The 13,950-nt window shown below is 40.6% G+C and overlaps 1 protein-coding gene across 1 annotated transcript in view; it reads right to left on the reverse strand.

Annotated features, from left to right (window-relative positions):
• Window positions 1–13,950, reverse strand: part of LOC120374847 — a 37,046-nt gene that overhangs the window by 15,571 nt on the left and 7,525 nt on the right. Inside the window, exon 2 of the mRNA XM_039495192.1 lies at window positions 2,345–2,443. The gene's annotated coding sequence lies outside the window, so the exon portion shown is untranslated. The remainder of the gene's footprint in view (window positions 1–2,344; window positions 2,444–13,950) is intronic.

Consider the following 13,950-nt stretch of genomic DNA (forward strand, 5'->3'; position numbering starts at 1 on the left):
GCCTCCCTTGTGTCAGATGTTCTGTAGACATATGCCTGATGGCTTCCTTGGAACTCCTTTACATTAGTTCTAAATCAAGCAAGAGTTAAAAGGCAGCAGTTCACACTATTTGGCTTTCCACAGTCCCATCTCATCTTAGCTGATCAACCCTTTCCTTCTCACAAAAGTTACTTCCTTACCTGGATTCCACGAGAAACCTCTGAATAAACAAAGAGTTTTCTCTTAGCTCTGATCTACACTACACTTAGCCTCTTAGACTTGATATGGCTACTTCCACCTTTTCATGTTCTGTATCTACTATATGTTCTATTCTATGCATCTGAAGAAGTGGGCTGTAGCCCACAAAAGTTTATGCTCAAATACATTTGTTAGTCTCTAAGGTGCCACAAGTGCTCCTGTTCTTTTTACTACAAACTTAAGTTGGTATAACTACATCGCTATGGGGTGTGGAAAATCCACACTCCTGAGAAACATAGTTATATTGACTTCACTCCCAGAGTAAACAGCACCATGTTGACAGGAGGGGTTCTCCTGTAGACATAACTACCACCTCTCGGGGTGTGGGGTGGGAGGGAAGTACCTATGTCAATGGGAGAAGCTCTCCCATTGGCATCGGTAGCACTTAGTGAAGATGCTACGGCACCACTGCTGCAGCACTGTACATGTAGACAAGCCCTTAGCCTTAAGGGTATTTTTAAGGCTCACTGCAGACACTTAACCCTTGGTACTTAACACTTCCACATTGTGCTCATCCTGGTCTGCTTTCAGCTATTATTTATATGAACTTTTCTTTAAGCTGGATTCAATTGAGCTCTACTCATGGAAATTACTTTCCCAACAGCAACAGATCTGAACTCTCAGAGCACAGCTTTCCTCAAAAACACAAAGAGAAAAGCTATTCAGCTTCACGGAGAACAGAAGTGGCAGGTTCACAGAGTAGTCCTTACCAGCTCAGAAATTTCCACTTTTTCCATGGCTATAAATAACAAAGTGAAAGCAAATCACAGCAACTCTGATATAGTTAAACTGCACTCCATTGTACAGCAAGTCAGAATGATGGTCCCGCATTGTCTCAATAGATTGCAATACGCAAACAGTTACTCAAGTCACAGTGAATCTCTGCTTAAGAAGCGTAAAATTGTGTAGATAAAAAAAAATACTTCATTAAAAAGGGAATCCACTGCAGATTTTAATGGTGATAACTATAATACTAACATTGTAACACCACGACAAACAAACAACAAATCAAATGCTCCCGTAATACTTTTCCTCTGTCAACCTCGAAGTCCTTTAAAAAGATGGACACCTACAGTTATCCCCATTTTTACAGATAGGAAAACTAAGGTGCAGATATGAAATGATTTGCCCAAGGTTGAACAGGGAATTAGTAGCAGAGCTAGAAGACTTGAATGGCGTTCCTAAGTACCCAATCCTATGTACTCTTCATTGGATCTTCCATACACAACTTATTCAAATTAAAGTTTATGAGCATGTTTTTTTCCCCATCATTTCAAAAATGTTCTGAGAACATGCAGGTAGCCGAGTCAGATTCTGATCTCAGATGCATAGGACCCCACATCAAAAGCTCTGAAACTGAATGAAGTGTATGTCTGAACAGTAGAGGATTTAAGGTATACAGTGTAAAATCCATGCATTCAAGATCAGGCTCTGGCCTTTGGTGTTGTGCTGCTAGACAAGAGACCAAGGTTCAGGGGTAATCCCTAGACACCTTGCATGGGTAACTGAAACTACCTATGTCACACACAGCCCTGGTAAAGTTCCCTCTGCTGGACACTCACCAGGCTGCTGTGTTTGGGTCCTAATAAACTGACCCATGTTCTCTTAAGCTTCCCTGGATCTGAGTAGGCTGCAGATTGTCTTTCCCTTTGGCTTCTCTCTGGAACACTTCCTGGGTATAGAATCTGACACTCCTACATGGAAATGGGACCACAAGGCTCAGCTGCCGTAGGCCCCAGGATCAGTGCTAAACACCCCTCCTACCCCATTTCCCCAGTAGTTTTAAGCACCCCTTTTCCCAGAGCTCCAAGATTATGTATACTCTGGGTTTATAGTTTGTCTCTTCAGGGACACACAGACTTTGTAAGGATTCTAAAAACCAGTCACTCTTTATGTTAGCTAGGAACAAGGAATGCACTGATTAGAAACAATAACAAACACACTTGTATGCATTTCCCTGCCTCAGTTTCCTCACCACTTGAGTATTCTTTGGGCATACATCAGAGTCCTCCAAGGAGTACAGCATCCATCCTCTCCCCCTGCCCTCAGGTACATGGCATCTCCTCTCTGCTCTCTCTCTCTCAAACTGCCAGTGACAGACCCTTACCTTTTAGCTTCCAGACCCCTTTGCTTGGTGACTCCATGATCAGTCTCTTCAGTGATCCATGTCCCTTAGTGGATGATTTATTGCTTTGTTGCCAGCCCCCTAGAATTCAAATTTGAAAAACTGGTTTGTCCTGTGCAATAGCCATATCTTTTTTCAAGAGTGCTCCATTTAAATGAAAGATCATCAAAGTTTAATGGCCTTCACTTGCTAGCCCTGTGCCACCAACCCCTGGACTTTTAGTCCAAGATGGAGGTAAAAGAACAACAGAAAGACAAAGGCCAGCCTTACAATCAAAATGGAGTTTGCAGCTTGATAAAAGATGCATACAGAGACTTCATAATCTCAAGCACAAATAATAAATTGTACACAGACATTCCCAAATAGTCAATATCATACAGTGCCAAAATGGGTTTAAGATAAATTTTCAAAAACTTCATTAACACAGAGTTAAGGTTATCCAGTGGGGCCTCATGCCCTTCCAGAATGTGGTGAGTGGCTACAATTCTAAGAGTGAAACAATGCTGCTTGAACATTTGTGATAAGGTTATGGTCACCTTGTGGAACTGCATGCTCAGCATTAAATGGAAAAGCCTCCAGTGCCAATGAAAGAACCATAAAGCCACATATATGAGCAATGCATTGTTTCTCTGTCCCTTTTAACAAAGTGACAGAATCCTTATTACACTTTCCTAGAAAAGTATAATCAAACCCTTTTGGTAATTACCTTCATAACATTCAAAATGCCTGTTTGCCCAAGGATGGTACATTACTGAGTTTGTCGCATATAATGAAATCATTAAGGTTAGCATATTAGTAGCTACAGCAAAATCAGAAGTTCACATCTTTTCAGCTACATGTAAGTAGAAAAGCCTTCACTTCTTTGCATGAGGATGAAGCAATCATATTGTAAATAGTGATGCTGAAAAAGACAGGCACCTCATTAGCTCTCCGAGCACAGTGTACTGCAGTTCATGATTATCCAATACATTTCCACATAGCCAGTGCACAGGGGCGGGGAAAAGCACACTCACTGGGGCTGCATTGCAGGGAAATATTAATGATAATAAGCTGACATGAGACATTGGGTATTGTTCCCAAATGAATTCTGTAGTTGACATGTGCTTGTTAAATTGGAATAAAAAAAAGAAGCAGAATTGCTGAAGTGCAGGATCATCACCCAAGAGTTCATTTATGACATACAGATCAATCTGATAGGGCTCCTGCCTCATCTAAGACCATACCCCAACAAAGTATCTCTCAAGATGAGAAGGTGCATTTGTCCTAATTATAAGCATTTAGCAGGCTAACTTCATACTGTAAATATGGGATTTAATATAAGAGTGGTACTCAGAAAATAGTCAAAGTAATTAGCATAATAGTTTATAAAGCATTTTTCAAGAAGAGTCTTGTACCAATTTCAAAACAAAAACGATTGTTAATTTCATTATGGTCCAAATTTTACTCAGAGGTGTAATGCCTCTGGAATCAATGCTATTACATCAGGAATTAATGTGTCCCTAGCATACACTTAACTTTTCAATGCTATTCTGTGGTACATCACCTCACTCTTAAGAAGTGCATAGGAATCACATCTTTGTCTACTTATTCTCTCACCTCCTACTGTGCCACAGAGACATTTGGAAATAATCAAGCTACAGTTGTGTAGCTATTTATTAAAACAAATGGTTTTAAATATTTACTGTTTCCTGAAGGGTTTAAGTGCTCTAATTCTTAGCTGTACATGCTTGTTTTTTTAAGAGAGAAAGGGCAATAGTTAGGTACCGTAGCTGCAATAAAACAATACAAACAAAAAAGATGAGGATAGTAAAGAAGGGGATGTGATATCTCTGAGAAAAGTGCAATAGTTTAGTTTGAAATTGGTAACAATTTTTTTACAAAACATTGCACAGAAATCTCCACCAACTCATTTTGTATTTTGGTTTTGTTTTGAGTCTTAAAAATGTCATTTTCCATGACTTTTCAGAGACCATTTCCCCCAATGCTTCACAGATTAACTTGCGAAATTCACTTCCGGGTGAAAGTTTTGTGATTCTGCAGTTGGGCTTCTATTTTGCACTACAAGACCAGAGAAGCCGTCTTTGGAAATGCTGGCTTGTAGAAAGAAATTGAAGATAAACTACTGCAATAAAGTCATACAAGCATTTATAATACATTATACACACACCAATACCCACCAGGTCAGGCAGGGAGAGAGACAGTCCTGTTCCACCTCCAGATCTGGCATGAGGAGTTTTACTGAAATTGCTCCCACCAACTCAAGTGACGTGCAACTTTAAAGTGTAAGAGGCTGTGGCTTAAACGCAGAGTGGTTGTTATTACAGCTGATCAAAACTAGGAATTTCTAGTTTGTGAGAAATTCTGATTTCAAAACTTGTTTTCACTCTGAAATCAGAACAAAACCAACTTATTTCAAGACTCGGAACATTTCCACAGAAAATTTTTGGTTCTTGAACTTTTCTGATTTTTCAACAAAAAAGAAAAGCTTGAACATTTGAGTTTGTTTTTCCCCCGTTATCCTCTGTCACCTTTTCCTCCCCTTTTCACTTTGCCACTGAAAAAGTGGGCAAAAGAACAAAAGGGGAAAGGAGGAAAAACACAAAACAGAATTTGAAAACTGAGTATTTTTTCTTTTGTCATCTTTGGTAGAAAATTAAAAAAAAATTAATTTCCCCTCTCCCAAAGAAATTTTAAAAACCCCAACATTTTTTTCAGAAAATGTACTTACTTTTTAAAAACAGTTCTCCACAGTAGCTACTACTACATACACACACTCTTTCTCCCTGATCCTCTCTGCCACCAGGCTGTCATTTCCTTTTCCTGAGCACTCTGGGTAATAGAATCTGATTTGAGTTTTTGCCACTTCCAAAGTGACCTGTAGCCCAATCTTTTCCCACTGACTCATTCTAGAGGGAAGTGGGGGACAATTACCCGGTAAGGAGCCAGAAAGCTGGTGACGCTGCTAAAGGTGAACTGCAAAGCAAAATAAATAGATAAATAAAGTTTTGCCCTTCATTTCTCCTTTAGTATTTATAAGGTGTGGCACACCATTTTTGCCCTCTGCTTGTTTCTTGCATTAGAAGTATCAGCTCCTCTTTGCTGGAGGACTGACTGTAGTCTTCTAAAAATAAAATTCACTTGTGGAGATACAAGCTCCTTTGATAGTTTCCCCAACAAAACTGGCTGAAAGTAATGATTACACAGCCAAAAACAACTCTTATCTGTCTTGCGAAAGCACTTATTTGGGTAAATTTTTAAGAGAATCTTCAGAGAATGGGAAGTATGAGATAATGTTTATCTCTCGCTATGTTACTGTTTATTTTATAAGGACATATTGGAATGGCTGGTGCACTCAAACTAAAGTATTAGTATGGTGAAGCGGAGTTTGCTGAAGTGCACAGAGTGAATTTGTTAACTGAATATCCTTCTTTCCCAGACCACTATACAGGTGTAAAATGTAGCATCACTGCATATATTGTTACCTAAAGGCTTTCAGAATGGGACGGGTTAGTGATTTGCAGATGCTACAGGTGAGTGAATAATTTATTTTTGAGTTTGGTAGCTGAACCAAAAATTCAAAAAAAAAAAAAATCAGCTTGCTTTGAACTGAAATTGATTTTTTTGTTTTTCTTAACAAAATGAAAAACTGAAAGAAAAAAAATAGGTTGAATTGACATTTTGTTTTGAAAATGTCAAATCAACATTTCCAACTGAAATTTAATTTAAAAAACATCAATACTAGTCAAAAATGTCAAAAGTGTTTTGCAATTTTTCAAAATGAGCCATTTCAGCATTTCCAAAATTTTTGTTTTCAGGTGTTTTTTGTTTTAGTTGTTTAGCTGAAACCATTCACCACATTTTACCTAAATTCATTAATAGTTTTACTGATCTGAAAATTTAATATTTGACAAAAAAATGCATCCAACTCTACATTGGGGTACTCGGGGGAGAAGTTGTAAAGAAGTTTAGCAGCTGGAAGCTGACTCAGTGCTCTTGTTATGGGTGACAGGTTTCAGAGTGGTAGCCGTGTTAGGCTGTATCAGCAAAAACAACGAGGAGTCCTTGTGGCACCTTAGAGACTAACAAATTTATTTGGGCATAAGCTTTCATGGGCTAGAACCCACTTCATCAGATGCATGGAGTGGAAAATATAGAAGCAGGTATAAATACATGAAAGGATGGGAGTTGCCTTACCAAGTGTGAGGTCAGTCTAATGAGACAATTCAATTAACAGCAGGATACCAAGGGAGGAAAAATAACTTTTGAAATAGTAATGAGAGTGGCACATTTCAGACAGTTGACAAGAAGGTAAGAGTAACAGTAGGGGGAAATTAGTATTGGGGAAATTAGGGTTAGGTTTTGTAATGACCCAACCACTCCCAGGCTTTATTCAGGCCTATCTGATGGTGTCCAGTTTGCAAATTAATTCCAGTTCTCCAGTTTCACATTGGAGTCTGTGTTTGACTTTTTTTGTTGAAGAATTGCCACTTTTAGGTCTGTTATACAGTGAGCAGAGAGATTGAAGTGTTCTCCTACTGGTTTTTTAATGTTATGATTCCTGATGTCATATTTGTGTCCATTTATTCTTTTGTGTGGAGACTGTCTGGTTTGGCCAATGTACATGGCAGAGGGGCATTGCTGGCACATGATGGCATATATTACATTGGTAGATGTGCAGGTGAATGAGCCCCTGATGGTGTGGCTGATGTGGTTAGGTCCTATGATGGTGTCCCTTGAATAGATATGTGGACAGAGTTGGCACCGGGGTTTGTTGCAGGATTCGTTTCCTGGGTTGGTGTTTTTGTTGTGTGGTGTGTAGTTGCTGGTATTTGCTTCCGGATGGGAGGCTGTCTGTAAGCGAGGACTGGCCTGTCTCCCAAGGTCTGTGAGAGTGCGGGATCATCCTTCAGGATAGGGTTGTAAATCCTTGATGATGTGCTGGAGAGGTTTTAGTTGGGGGCTGAAGGTGACGGCTAGTGGCGCTCTGTTACTTTCTTTGTTAGGCCTGTCTTGTAGTAGGTGACTTCTGGGTACCCTTCTGGTTCTGTCAATCTGTTTCTTCACTTCAGGTGGGCATTGTAGTTTTAAGAACACTTGATAGAGATCCTGTAGGTGTTTGTTTCTGTCTGAGGGATTGGAGCAAATGCGGTTGTATCTTAGAGCTTGGCTGTAGACAAATGGATTGTGTGATGTGGTCTGGATAAAAGCTGGAGGCATGTAGGTAAGTATAGTGGTCAGTAGGTTTCCGGTATAGGGTGGTGTTTATGTGACCATTGCTTATTAGCACTGTAGTGTCTAGGAAGTGGACCTCTTGCGTGGACTGGCCAGGCTCCTGTATTTTCCACTCCGTGCATCAGATGAAGTGGATTCTAGCTTATGCCCAAATAAATTTGTTAGGCTCTAAGGTGCCACAAAGACTCCTTGTTGTTCTTGTTATGAGTATTACAAGTGGGTTTGGCATCTGAAAATTGGGGATGGAGTGCTAGTTAAGGAGAGGTTTAGCAGCTGGGTGAAGCTTTATAGAAAGGTTAAGCAGCTGGGTGAAGTTCTGAACACTTGTTGGGGGTGGTACTGGCAGGGCAGGGTTCATTAGCTGTGAGAGGGTCGGGACATAAATTTTGTTGAGCTGAGAGAAGATTTGCCAGCTGGAGTAGGGAACTGGAAAAGATGTTCAGTGCAAATTTATCACTTGTCAATGGTTAGGAAGTAGTCAACATTCTCTTCTTGCTTACATTACTATAACTTGGGTAACTTCAGTGGTTGCTTCTGTTTTATATTTCTCTGGGCAGAGAATCAGGCCCATTGCACCTGTACCTTAAAATACTGGAAAGACTTGAATAGCTAGTATACCCTATTAAAACTGTCACAATGAATGTTCTATACTGATGTAAACCAATCAGGCAGTTTACTCCACCTCTGTAGTTCAGATGTCACTCATCATTCAAGCTGGTCAAAATTTTCCAGGCAAAAACAGAGAGCTTTTTTGGTCAAAATATGGTCTTTTTAGAACATTAGAGAGAGAAGGTAGGTGAGAATCTTTTATTTGACTAACTTCTTTTGGTGCGAGAGAGAGAAGCTTTTGAGCTACACAGAGCTCTTCTTCAGGGCTGGGAAAGATACTTCCAGCATCACAGCAAAATGCAAGGTAGAAGAGATCATTTAGTGTAAGTAGTTAGCACATATTGTCGGGACTATTCAAGGTAGAGTGGCCCATTAACACCTATGCAGTCATAGGACAAAAAGAGGGGGTTAGTGGATCACAGATTTCTGTAATTAAGCCATAAACTCAGGGTTTGGCTACACTTGCAGGTGTGCAGCGCTGGGAGTTACAGCTGTCTTCGTACAGCTGTGTAGCGAAAGCGCTGGAGTGTGGCCACACTGACAGCTACCAGCACTGCAGTGTGGCCACATTTGCAGCATTTGCAGTGGTGTTGGGAGTGGTGCATTCTGGGCAGCTAGCCCACAGAGCACCTCGTCCCATTTTGGCATCGTAGGTTGTTGGAAGGGGGCGGGTCATTCTGCTTCCTGTCCCAATGCCCCGTGATGCATCGCTTCACATCCCAGCAATCCCTGTTTTTCCATCCACGTTTGGCGCCATCTTGACTCTCTCAACAGTTTCTGTGCAGCACGATTTCTGTGGGAAAGGGAGCCCGAACTGCTGAGGAGTATGCTGACGAGTCTCGCCAGCACATCACGTTTGGCAGTTGAGCTATTCCTTAAGATACAAAGTGATGAGGAGTCTGACAATGATAGCGAGTCGCCTGACACGTATGACACTAAATTGCTTCTGGCATCCACGGAAATGCTCAGCACCGTGGAACGCCACTTTTGGGCTTGGGAAACAAGCACTGAGTGGTGGGATCACATCGTCATAGAAGTCTGGGATGATGAGCAGTGGCTGCAGAACTTTTGGATGAGAAAAGCCACTTTCATGGGACTGTGTGCTGAGCTCGCCCCCACCCTGCAGCGCAAGGACATGAGATTGGGAGCTGCCCTGATGGTGGAGAAGCGGATGGCTATTGCAATCTGGAAGCTGACAACTCCAGACAGCTACCGGTCGGTCGGGAACCAGTTTGGAGTGGGAAAGTCGACCGCTGGAATCGTGTTGATGCAAGTTTGCAGGGCCATTAATCGCATCCTGCTAAGAAGAACCGTAACTCTGAGGAACGTGCAGGACATTGTGGATGGCTTTGCACAAATGGGTTTCCCTAACTGTGGAGGGGCGATAGATGGGTCGCATATTCCTATTCTGGCACCACCCCACCTAGCATCTGAGTACATTAATCGGAAGGGGTATTTCTCTATGGTTCTCCAGGCGCTTGTGGATCACCGTGGGCGTTTCATTGACATTAACACAGGCTGGCCTGGAAAGGTGCATGATGCACGCATCTTTCGGAACAGTGGCCTGTTCAGGAAGATGCAGGCAGGGACTTTTTTCCCAGACCGGAAGATCACAGTAGGGGACGCTGAAATGCCCATTGTGATCCTTGGAGACCCCGCTTACCCGTTAATGCCGTGGCTCATGAAACCGTATACAGGGAAGCTTGACAGGAGCAAGGACCGGATCAACTACAGGCTGAGCCGGTGCCGAATGACTGTGGAGTGTGCTTTTGGCCGTTTAAAGGGGCGCTGGTGATCTCTGTATGGGAAGCTAGACTTGGGGGAAAGCAGCATCCCCGCAGTTATATCCGCGTGCTGTACCCTCCATAATATTTGTGAGGGGAAGGGTGAAACATTCAGTCAGGCACGGACCTCTGAGGTTCAACGCCTGGAGGCTGAATTTGCACAGCCAGAGAGCAGGGCTACTACAGAGGCCCAGCACACGGCTGCAAGGATTAGGGATGCCTTGAGGGAGGAATTTGAGGCTGAAAACCAACAGTAATGTTTGGTGCCTTGTACGGGAATGAAGTGCAGTGGTTATAATGTTAGTAGGAATCTGTGTTTCCTAAGCTGATTTGTAGTGCCTGTTTCTTTCCTGGGCTAAGGTATCTTTGACTTTCTGGAATAATAAAGACTGTTTTCAAAGCCAAGAATTCATTTATTGAAAAGAAAATAACTTTATTGACAGACACTCAACATTTTGGGAACCTGAAAGTGCAGGGGTTGGGGTGGGGAACTGTGCAGTCACAAGTTAGATGTGGAGGCAACAGAAGCCCTGTGCATACTGTGTGGAGTCCATAGGTGCCCTTTAATTGTTGGTCATTTTTCCATTTGAAAGACTAGTCCTTTTTCCGTGTGGACTCAGATGTGAGCACTCTGCATTGCTAACATTGAACATCAAAGCTTTTATTAAACTCACAGCTTTAAAAACTGCTAGAAGACAATCTGTAAAATTGTTACAAATTTAGGAAAAACTTTGCAGTTGCAACTTTGTTAGCAATACAGTGAGTCTTCTTTCAAGTCTACAGGAAAAGACACCATTCTGACACTCTTATATATAAACGAGGGCAGACTTTGGCCCAGAGAATAAAATTCAGCCAAATACAGCCTGGGGTAAGTGGGTTCAACTTCCATGGAAGTCTCTGACTAAAGGCAGAAGATAACATAAGAATGGCCATACTGAGTCAGACCCATGGTCCATCTAGCTCAGTATCCTGTCTTCCAACAGTGGGCAGAATAATAAAATTAGAGACGCATAAAACATCTAATTCAGCATCACTTTGGATCCATGAGCTATGTTTAATGTACCTGTAGAAGGTAAAGCAAAATCTTACTTACTACCCCTCTAACCTGTAAATGGTGTGGGAGGCAGTAGGAAAAGAAGCAAGGGTAACACCCTTAGGTGAAATTCAAGCATTAATATTGTTTGTTACTTGCATATTTGTATTGGCCAAATTGCAGTCACAAAACTTACTGGGTTTAAGTCTGCTGCTGTGCATCATTATTCCAAAAATAGGTATCAAGTTAGTTGTGATTTTGGACATACCCAATATGATAAAAGAAGCCAGCTCTGTATCATCTTTCTGCTTTACACAGGAAGTATCAATGCTAAATGTAGCAGCCTTTGCTACCCACAACAAGAAACAGTTATTGTTACAGGTCTTAATTCGCCAAAAGAAAATGTTCAATTTCTATTGCAATTTTCCATTTACATTGCCTAAACAAATAAAGCATGTGTTAATATTTTTCTCTCTTACCCACTTGTGTTTTAATCTAGGATCTAAAGATGCAAGGAAAACATCTTTGGCTCCTAACTAAATCATTAAACTTCTTTTATAGGCAAACCAAGGTGTAAACCTAGGACAATTAATGATTTCAACCCTTAAGTTTCCTGGACCTGCTCTGAACAACGTTTAATCCATTGGTGGTATGGTTGTTGGTATGTTGGGATTACTTGTTTGTTAGTTATATGTTTTGTGACACGTGACTAGATTATAATTGTTCATACTTTTGGGAAGTTTTTGTTGCAACAACAATATTTTTGCACATGGGTGTGAATAATAAAGCTATTAATAGTGAAACATTTTTCTTTCTGGTACCACACTATTTCCATAGTATAATTAGGGTTTAACCCCCATGGGTGTATCCATAAGACACATCAGCAGTGGTTCAATTTTTGCAAAAAAGTCAGTCATAAATATAGGTGTGTTTGTCAATGAACAACTTAATTGTAACTAATGTTTATTGTACATATATATGGGCTGTAAAGCTATTTTAAAAATTACATTGTGTGATTAATCACACTGTTAATAATAGAATACCATTTATTTAAATATTTTTGGATGTTTTCTACATTTTCAAATGTATTGATTTCAATTACAACACAAAATACTAAGTGTACAGTGCTCACTTTATATTTATTTTTGATGACAAGTACTTGCACTGTAAAAAAACAAAATAAATAGTATTTTTCAATTCACCTACAGTACTTGTATTAGTGCAATCTCTTTATCATGAAAGTTAAACTTACAAATGTAGAATTATGTACAAAAAAAACTGCCTTCAAAAATTAAACAATGTAAAATTTTAGAGCTTGCAAGTCCACTCAGTCCTACTTCTTATTCAGTCACTCACTCAGACAAATAAGTTTGTTTACATTTGCAGGAGATAATGTCCCCCCCCTCCTCCCAGCCCACTTCTTATTTACAATGTCACCTGAAAGTGAGAACAGGCATTCTCATAGCACTGTTATAGCTGGCATCTCTAAGATATTTATGTGCCAGATGAACTGAAGATTCATATGTCCCTTCATGCTTCAACCACCTATCCAGGGGACCTGCATCCATGCTGATGACAGGTTCCGCTTAACAACAATCCAAAGCAGTTTTTGGTGGTTTGGGTTCTGTAGTTTCCGCATCGGAGTGTTGCTCTTTTAAGACTTCTGAAAGCATGCTCCATACCTCGTCCCTGTCAGATATTGAAAGGCACTTCAGATTCTTAAACCTTGGGTTGAGTGCTGTAGCTATCTTTAGAAAGCTCACATTGGTACCTTCTTTGCGTTTTGTCAAATCTACAGTGAAAGTGTTCTTAAAATGAACACGTGCTGGGTCATCATCCGAGACTGTTATAACATGAAATATATAGCAGAACGTGGGTAAAATAGAGCAGTGGACATACAATTCTCCCCCAAGAAGTTCAGTCACAAATTTAATTAACCTATTTTTTTTAAACTAGCGTCAGTAGCATGGAAGCATGTCCTCTGGAATGGTGGCCAAAGCATGAAGGAGCATATGAATGTTTAACATATCCAGCACTTAAATACCTTGCAATGCCAGCTACAAAAGTGCCACGAAAATACCAGTTCTCACTTTCTGGTGACATTGTAAACAAGACGTGGGCAGCATTATCTCCTGCAAATTGTAACCAAACTTGTTTGTCTGAGCGACTGGCTGAAGTAGGACTGAGTGGACGTGTGGGCGCTAAAGCTTTACATCATTTTATTTTTTAATGCAGTTATTTTTTGTACATAATTCTACATTTCTAAGTTCAACTTTCATTATAAAGAGATTGCACTACAGTACTTGTATGAGGTGAATTAAAAATACTGTTTATCATTTTTACAGCACAAATATTTGTAATCAAATATAATATACACTTTGATTTCAATTACACCACAGAATATAATATAGATGAAAATGTAGAAAAACATCCAAATTATTTAATACATTTCAATTGGTCTTCTGTTGTTTAAACAGTGTAATTAAAACTGTGATTAATCATGATTAATTTTTTTGAGTTGAGCTGACCCAGCACAGAGGGTCGCAGCATAGTTCAGATCCTTGTGAGTGGCATTGTAACACTGCACACATGTGATATGTCACAACATCCAGAGTGGAGAGCCAGGCCCAATCCTGCGAGACAGGAGCCATCACTGCCAGGTTGTAGCAGGATTAGCTCATTCTCCAGCCCCGCTTGAAAAGGTACCACACATACACTAAAGGCCACCAGGATGGTGCTCGCCCCCCCCCCCACCTCACTTATTAGCTCTGCCACTGCTACCAGCTCCAAACAGCGGAGCTTTATACCCACTTTGCACAATATAAAAAAAACTATACATGGTGCAGGACAGTGCAGAATCAGGTCCAATATCTTCAATAATTGTTCTTAAACCAAAAGTGTTATCCATTAAAGCAGACATTTCTTTAACA

Source organism: Mauremys reevesii, linkage group 11 (genome assembly GCF_016161935.1).
Source record: "Mauremys reevesii isolate NIE-2019 linkage group 11, ASM1616193v1, whole genome shotgun sequence".
Lineage (NCBI taxonomy): Eukaryota > Metazoa > Chordata > Testudines > Geoemydidae > Mauremys > Mauremys reevesii.